The following is a 9,473-nucleotide window of genomic DNA, read 5'->3' on the forward strand; positions in this document are numbered from 1 at the left end:
GAGAATGGGCTTTTTTCAGATTTTTTTCTCTCTCCCCATTTAAACAAATAAAAGGCTGGTCTTGCATGACTGGAAACATGCGGTAGCCTTGCAAAGATGGCCGACAAGTGAACGGACTGTTATTAAGACTCTGTGACATACCGTGCTGGTGCAAACACTTTGTGGCACTGCTTAATCGAGGGTTAACAGATTCTAAGATTCAAAGAGACTTTATTGTCATTCACATCACAGGTGTTACATGACGAAATTGTGACCTCACGGTCCAGTTACACCCAAAGAGTACATAGCTAAATGCAAAATGGCTCATCCAATGTTGGTAGTAGGATGTTGGCAATGCTGGTGACCCAGGCTCATTAAACTTCACTAACATTGCATTAGCAGTACTGATGCCCAGGCTCATCCAACGTCACTTATGCAGCATTAGTAATGCTGGTGAATGGACTGATCAACAATGCTAACGCTACATTAGCATGGCTGGTGACTAATCATATTCAACGCCATTAACACCGCTTGAACAATGCCGGAAACCAGGCTCATCCATGTCACTAATGCAGTGCTAGCAATGCCACCAACCCAGCAAGCCAATAGGCAGTCTTTAAGACCTGCCCCAGAGCTCGATTTTTTAATTTTTGAGCCATGTCTGTGTGGAAAAGCCACCAGAGTGGTTGCCATCCATGCCCAAAACCATTCAGCTTAAGGTGAAAAAAACAACAACATTCAGATCCAAGTGGAAAAGTGACTTTTTTCAAATAGCGAAAAAAAAAATTCTTGCATGAAGGGAAAATAATACATTTTGCTGTGAAACCAAAACATCAAAATGAACATTTTTAGTATTACAGAAATAGCCATTTTGTGTTATTAATGGAAAGAAAAAACTAATCATGTGCTAATCATGCTTTATTCACCCTACTTTACTGAAACTTACTGTTTACACAGAAATGAATAACTAAAAATACACAACAAATGCATTATACAGCATTTTTCATTTAATGACTAAGATTAAAAGGGGCATTCCACCCAAGTTCCAAAATATTTCCACCATTAAATAATAAGATGGATGGTTATAATTCTTATGTAACCACAACCATTTTAAGATAAGATACTCCTTTAATAATCCCACAATGGGGAAATTTGCAATGCTACAGCAGCACAGAAAAAAGGACAGAGAAACAGGTCAGGAAAATATATACATATTAATAAATCAGTATATACAAAAGATTACAGAAAAAAATAAAAACTACTAAAATAAATATATAAAAATATATACATCTAGTGCAGGTCAGAGGAGTTATGATTATGCTGGGCAAAAAGCACAAACTTACTAGATCTTGGAAAGCTGCAGAAAAGTGGAGGTGGCTATTGAACAAAGGTTAGTGCACTTTATCATGTTTTTGCTAGTATTGACCCACGCCCTTGACTGGGCAGAGAAGAAGAAAAGAGGGGGAGCGAACTCAGCTTCGCTGTAAAGCATGAAGCCAAAGCCCCCCCTCCTCACACAAAGAGAAACATGAGGAAAAAGAATAAAATTAAAGAAGGAGGAAGATGGGAAGGAGGTGGGTGCGGGGTTGTTCAACGAGCAGATAGAGAGGAAGTGACGGTTTAAATAGGGAAGGAAGTGGGAGGAGTGAGGGCATGGATCAAATCCCAAAACTAAGCTATAATACATAACTCCACTTACGACACCAAAAGTCAATTTTACACTGAAGTTCTCCTTTAATTCCTTGAATTTCCATAGGATTAAGATGCATAAGTATATTTTAAAATACTTTTTTGCCCATTATTTGATTCAAATAACTTCAGTGCTACTACATTAATAAATATTATTATTTTTAAAACTTTTTGCAAGTGCACTAATTATTTTGTACATAGTATAGTGAGTCCATAACTGCTGTGTTACTTATATACTTACATGTAACCTGTGTTGTTTGAAGGCCTTCACAATAATCTGGTAATTCTTCTCTTCATACCGAGAACACAAGCGTTAGTAAAACCTGCATCACTATAGGTTACACTCACAACCTGTTGCCATGTATGGAGTTTTGCTTTACCCCAAACGCTTTGCTTTACCCCACACCACAGCACAGCACAGCACAGCACATCACAGATCACGCCAGTCATTTTAGAACATGCTTATTATTAAGCTTTCTGCAGACGTTGCTGTTGGTAATGTGAGCTAAGGGGAAATTCTCAAGAGAACTTTCACCTGAGCTTCTTAAGACTCACGCACGTCTCAGTATCGGGGCAATCCCCCACTCTCCCCCATTTCAACAGAACAAGAACAATCACACAAAAACAACAGCTCTGTAAATATGTTTACAAAAGAATGATCCTTACCAGCCAATCCGCACTCACCCCATTTTCAAAACAATATGAGTTTTACCGTAATATTGCTATTATTATTACTATAAAAGCAGAAGCTGTAAAAGATTCTTTATATTTGCAAATATATCAACGTCCTTTATTGAACCAGAGAAAGTACATTTATATATACTGCACCTCCATTCACACCCATTTTCATAATGGGGAAAAATTACATGAAGTGTTAGTGCTAGAGCAAGTTTTATAACAGGTACAGCTCTGGAACAATTAGGAGACCACTTAATTCTCTTACAAATAAAAAAAATATATATATATATATTTTTTACAAATTTCTATTTGCAGAAAATAAGAAATGGCTGAAATAACAAAATAGATGCAGAGCTTTCAGACCTCAAATAATGTATTCAATCAATATTTATATCACAGTTTTCATACCTCTTGACCTGCTCTCCTCCACCAGTCTTACACACTAAGTACAGAAACATACCTGTTTTTAATGTACTGCCACCTGAGGGTCTGAAGATCACAACATCCAATATTAACCATCAGATATTTCCCCTGCTCACAGGGATTTCTCCAGATTTCTTCGAAACTGATCATATTATGTACCGTGGCGTACTGATGCCATATGAAAAATCGTAATAAATGTTAAGGTAATGAGCATTTCCTAAATTTGTTTCTCAATTTTTCCTTTTTTTTGTTGTAAATTATTAGTACCACTCACATTTCCAGCTATTTGTTGCCCCGTCCCAACTTTTTTAAAATGCTTTGCTGCCATAAAGTTTTGAATGAGTTAACAGGCATTTTCATTCAGTTCAAACATGGCATCAATTTCTTTTAATGACAAATCATTCTTCTTTTATTGCAGGTCAACTAAAACTGGTTTTACATGTTCTTATGTTTTATTCTCACAAATGTTTATTGTGTTTGCATTGTGAATCTGATTTCAGCCTTTCTCTGATCACACTTCTGTGTTAGTGCATGTCTGGTAACGCACTCTCAAGACCCATACCATCAGTGACCAATAAAATTAGTGGAGGCCGTGGTCATGCCAGATTGTACCTTGTGTATGGAAGTTAAAATGCAAACGTATGACATTGTTTCTATGAAAGATAACGACGTATCAAGCGTCATTTAATTGGCTTATTTTGAATCCATGTTTAGACGCAAAACATAATTTATATGTCTCATACAAGCATAATTTCTTTATGTAAACATCATACTTCTTACTTCTTCTACTTCTTTACTTTTCCTAATTATTTCCTCAAGGAGCCTTTGATTCAATAAACAATTCACAGGCTCATAGATTTCACATGTAGGTACTTAAAATCATAAATTCTTTTTTCCTAGTAATTATTACATTTCTTCTACAAATAAAACCTCCCTAACTGTAAAAAGTTCAATAAAAAGCCATGTGAATTCATTAACCAAATGTGTAGTTAATTGTAATGGATGTAAAAGGGAATTCATTCATGCTAACACATTTGCTTTAATATAATTTCAACACTGTTTATTACAAATAGTGCATTTGCTAATTCAAAACCCAATATTCTGAAAGAGAAGACAAGAGGCTGTATTTAATTACTTTTCTAAAGTACTGAGCAACTTTTTACTGCTGCAGTGTAATTTTGTAATATATCCAGCATCTGTCAACATAGAACTGAAGTCTGTTTAGACTTCTTTCAGATCATTTCAGACTAGGATAAAATGCTAAAGCTCAAAAGAGAGATGTTCAAGCAGAAGCTGAACAAACAGAACAAAATGAAATTAGACATAAAATGAATAAGTAACTCATTTCTCATAGCTAAAGTCAAGCTCCTTTCCTCATTAATGTACATGAGTACTTATTGCACCAAAAAACATCCCCACAACATGACAACTCATTTACCATCCCCAAGACCAAAGAACTTCATTCTGAAACTACAGTCTGTGTCCATCTGCAGCAATGTAAACTCATCAGACTAGTCTGTGTCTTCAGTGGTCTAGGTTTCATGAGCCTGTGCTGTGCGTCACTACAGCCTCAGCTTTTCTACTGCAGGATTGGACATTTTAAGATGCTTTTCTACTCACAACAGTATTACGTCAGTTCTATTCTCTATTGCTTATTTTTCACTTTTTGACATAATGTGAATCTCATGATTTATTTATTTTTATTAAGATGTCAGAAGGTTTGTCCTATTTTTGTTAATTTGCCATTTTGAAGATATGTGGGTTTTGTGTGACACCAATGATATACTGTAAAACTTCTCAGTGTGTATTTATCTGTAAAAACATTACTACTATAATAAATACAAAGAACAATCACACAAAAAGTTGTGATTTTACATTTTAGTGCAGGGGTGTCCAAACTACGGCCCGCGGGCCATTTGAGGTATTTTAGAAATAGACTGAAAGTTGGCCCACTGTTAAGCAGGTTTTTATAATGTGAGATTCAAAGTTTGAACGCTAGGTGTCAGAAACGGGCCAAAGAGTCAGAGAGAGTGTGCATTTCTAGCGCAGAAAAACGGGGCAAAGAGTCTAAAAGTTGCCATAATTAAGGAGTTTTATATTAAGAGACATCATGAAATGAAACATCCATTTGAAAAATCTTAGTTTACACAACACTGTCAAAGGTAAAGATAGTAAGTCAAGTAAAATGGTGTGTAAATGAAATAATCAGGAAAAAAGTATTATTTAAGGTGGTATATTTCATTATTTGTTTTATTACAGAGTCTGTGGCCCGTGACTTCAAATATATTTCTCCCTCTGGCCCCCAACAAAAAAGTTTGGACACCCCTGTTTTAGTGTGTTCATTAAAATTGAGAGATGAACTCAGAGATGTCCCGAAATCAGTGCATTACTGATGCAACTTCCAGCTGACAGTATCAGGTGGGAGCAGGAACGAGACATGGAGAGAGGATGCACTTGCAGGAATTGATTGAAAAAACACGAATAAACAAACTATGAACCAAAAACGAAAACAAAAAGAAACACGGGGAAACAGAGAACATGTAACCTGACTGACAGAACAACGTCCAACTAGGAAACACCTGGGACCGGGTAACAAGGGGGCGGAGATACAAAACGAACAGGTGAGCAACAGGGGCGGAGACAGGGGATAAACACAGGGCATATGCAGAGGAGGGTAAATAATAATAATACTTAATTTTTATTTAGCGCTTTTCTAAAACCCAAAGAAACATTATACAACAAGGGACAGACCAGAGACGCAAAACCGGATGAGAACGGGATAGACAGTTCACACGCTTCCTTGCTCGTTGTTTGTTTAGCTTGTGTTGCTGGCCTCTTTATTGTCTTTCTAATCTTTTCCTAACCATTGTTTGTGAAACTTTTTTTTTAAGTTTCTTCTTCAGGGCCCCAGTGCTGCAGGATCGATGCTGCTTTGTCGATGTGGACTACATGATCCACTGGGAGAGTTTTCAGGAGCAACTAACCCTCTACCACAGAGACGGGCTTCACCCCAGCAGCTTGGGATCCACCATCTTCTCCAGATAATCTGCTTACTGCAGGTTTTAAATCGTTGAGGTAAGCTGCTGATAAGCGGCCGAACACATCTAAGAGATTTTATTGGAATTCTGGAAGTTTTTTTCAAAACTAGCACACAAGTTAATTCCACTTTCTAACATTAGAAATGTATGTTACATTTACTCTATTTATGTTTATCTGTAACTGTTCTAATGTGATCTGATGAGAGTTTTTTTATTAATGTTTCTGGCTTTTGTTTAATTAACTGTCTCTACTCTCCAGGGAACATTTCCACTAAATTTGGTGAGGTTTTAAATGCATACAGTGACAGTCATACAGGAGTAATAGAGAGGTTAAGGTTTACTTTGGCAGTTGGCAGTACTTCTCTACAGACAGGGGCGGATTTTACTACTACATAAACCACGCCCACAGGGATCAGGGGGCCCCCTGCTGGCCAAAAGGTTGCGAAAAGCATATATATTTTTTTGTACACGCAAGATAAGCTAGGCGAGGTAGACTAAGTTTGTTTACTTGGAGCGTTTTCTCGCTCTGTTTGGTCTGGTTTCACATAGGCATAAATGTAAATGCACCAAAATGCGCATCAATAAACCACACAAGCAGCCTGTGTCCTCTGATTGGTCAGAGCTGTCTGACACGGGAGTACGTTAAATATAAATATACGAAAACAGTAAATACAGCGAGAAGATTTTGTGTTCCAGCGCAAATATCTGTGTTTTAACACTGAACGCTGAAACGCTGCACTTTCAAACACGGTGTTTCTACGTGCAGCACAGATTTATACATAATAAACAGAGTCACGCGGCTGTGAGCTGTGAATGCAGCGCAGACGGCGCGTGCATGGACACAGTGTTTGTTCACAGCTGTAGTAATTAGCGTTATCTGGCTAATATATCAGTTTAAACTGTGCTTGCTTTATCAGCAGTTTAGCTCAAATAAATGGCTTATATTTAATAGCTGGGTCGGATCGAGATCGGATCATGTTCTCACCACAAGCGAACCGCTCCAGAGTTCGTTTGGTACCGGACCGAGACCACCTCCTCTAGCTGGTCTCGGTCCGGTTCTTTTGATCCGCACCCCAGTGCGATTACTGTTTTCACACCTGCTCAATCGAACCACACTAAAGTTACAAACGGACCAGAGTTCGTTTTAAGCGAAACAAATAGTGCTGCTGTGAAAACGTCCTAAGGTAGCTTCTGCACAACCATAAAAACAGTCTTATCCCAGTGGTGCCCAAAAAAAAGTCCAGCACAGAGAGCTTGACAAAGCTCACCAATTTTTTCACAGCAGCAAGAAATGAAACATCTGATGAGGATGAGGTACCTGAGACAGCAATCTTGTCAGAATCAATATTGAATTTTGCTATACAAAAGAATCCATTTGATCAGGGCCCCCGGAAAAAAACGTTGCTTGGGGCCACAGAACTTCCAAATCCGCCCCTGTATACAGGGACTAGACAAGCTGTGAGTGTGCGTATGTGCATTTGCACATCTGTGTTAACAATGGCTGCAGCTTAAAGCAACAGAACTCATGCAATAATAACCACCCAGACTGAGATTAGCCTGAGAGAAAGGCTGAAAGATGAGCAGTGTAGGTCTGAGCAGGGTGATGTATGTGGGGCCCTGGGACGTTCTGAAAGTGTGGTGTGATCTCAGACTGAGTAAGACGCAATACCGAAATCTCCTGCACCGAAACCTCCCTAATTTCCATTCCTCTGATATCAGCATCTTCAATTTCACATGTGTGACATTCACTGATTCACTCAGCGATTCAGGCCCGTCCACACGGCTGCAGGCCTGGACTCCCGCCTGCAGGAGTTACGGCGTCTTCGGGCTCCCAGAGAGAAACAGTGGCGGATGTTTTGTCTAATATTTTCGCTCGAGAAACTCCCTTGGTGTACCTGGCCTCTGGGCTGAGGCCTCTGTTATTCTTTCTGACATTTAAAGGTTAAAGATGGTTAAATGTCAGGGACTATCCGGGCAGGTGGAAGACAGACGCAGAGAGAGACAGAGAGAGATAGGCCTCTCCATAACACAGATCCGAAACTTCAGCGGCCCAGAGAACCGGGTGCAGAGCACCAGCAAATACACAACAGCCAGCAGAACATCATAACAGCTCGGCAGTTCAAAACAATCGCGGCTAATGACATTTTTCTACATAATCAGGATGGGGCTTTCCGCTGTTTTAACCCTGTAGTGTGTTTTGGGTCGGATCCTGCAAGCGTAGTGATGAGTTTATATTCGGTTAAAGTATAACCTGCTAAGAACTCTTCAGAGCAGCAGTTCTCAAACTTTTTAGTTGGATGCCCCCTTTACAGATGCTAACTGTCACTGCGGCCCCCAACCCCCACCCAGCCCAGGGTAAAAAAAAAAAAAAACTAAAATTGAAGGCTTTACAAAGGTTCTCTAATAGGGTTTTCTCTTTTTTTTTTGCAAAGTTTCTCTGACTGGTTTTTCTATTTTTTTGCAGCATTTCTTTGATAGGTTTTTTCATTTTTTGATAGTTTTAAATTTTTTTTTGCAAAGTTTCTTTGATAGGTTTTCTTATTTTTTAATAGGTTTTTCTATTTTTTGCAAGGTTTCTCTGACAGGTTTTTCTCATTTTTTGTAAGGTTTCTATGATAGGTTTTTCTAATTTTTTTGCAAAGTTTCTCAGACAGGTTTTTCTATTTTTTGCAACATTTCTTTGATAGGTTTTCTCATTTTTTGATAGTTTTTAATATTTTTTGCAACATTTCTTTGATAGGTTTTCTCATTTTTGGATAGGTTTTTCCAAATTTTTTGCAAAGTTTCTCTGATAAGTTTTCTGATTTTTGATAGGTTTTTCTATTTTTTTGCAAAGTTTTTTGATAGGTATTCTAATTGATAGGTTTTTCTAATGTTTTGCAATGTTTTCTTTCTATTGCAATGGTACATAAAAAAACACATTTGATAGGTTTTTTTAATTGTTGATATTTTTTGTATTTTTTTGCAAAGTTTCTCTGATAGGTATTTCTAATTTTTTGATAGTTTTTTACATTTTTTTCCAAGGTTTCTCTAATATATATATATAATATCTAATATATATTTTTTGCAAAGTTTCTCTGATAGGATTTTCTATTTTTTTATATATATATATATTTTTGCAAAGTTTCTTTGATAGGTTTTTCTATTTTTTTATATATATATATATTTTTGCAAAGTTTCTTTGATAGGTTTTTCTATTTTTTGCGAAGTTTCTCTGACAGGTTTTTCTATTTTTTTTTGCAAATTTTCTTTGATATTTTTCCTCATTTTGTGATAGTTATTTTGTTTTGTTGCAAAGTTCTTTGATATTTTTTTTATAGGTTTTTCCTCATTTTTTTTTTGCAAAGTTTATCTGATAGGTTTTCTAATTTTTTGATAGGTTTTAAATTTTTTTGCAAGGTTTCTCTGATAGTTTTTTCTCATTTTGTTTTTTTTTGGCAACGTTTCTTTGATATATATATATTTTTTTGCAAAGTTCTTTGATAGTTTTTTTATAGGGTTTTCCTATTTTTTTGTTTTCTCTGACAGGTTTTCTCATTTTTTGCAAGGTTTCTCTTCTAATTTTTTATAGGTTTTTCAAACTTTTTTTGCAAAGTTTCTCAGCTATTTTTTTTCTATTTTTTTTAAATAATAAAGTGAAGTACAAATGTAATGGGACATTAAAAT

This window comes from Astyanax mexicanus, chromosome 12 (genome assembly GCF_023375975.1).
Source record: "Astyanax mexicanus isolate ESR-SI-001 chromosome 12, AstMex3_surface, whole genome shotgun sequence".
Lineage (NCBI taxonomy): Eukaryota > Metazoa > Chordata > Actinopteri > Characiformes > Acestrorhamphidae > Astyanax > Astyanax mexicanus.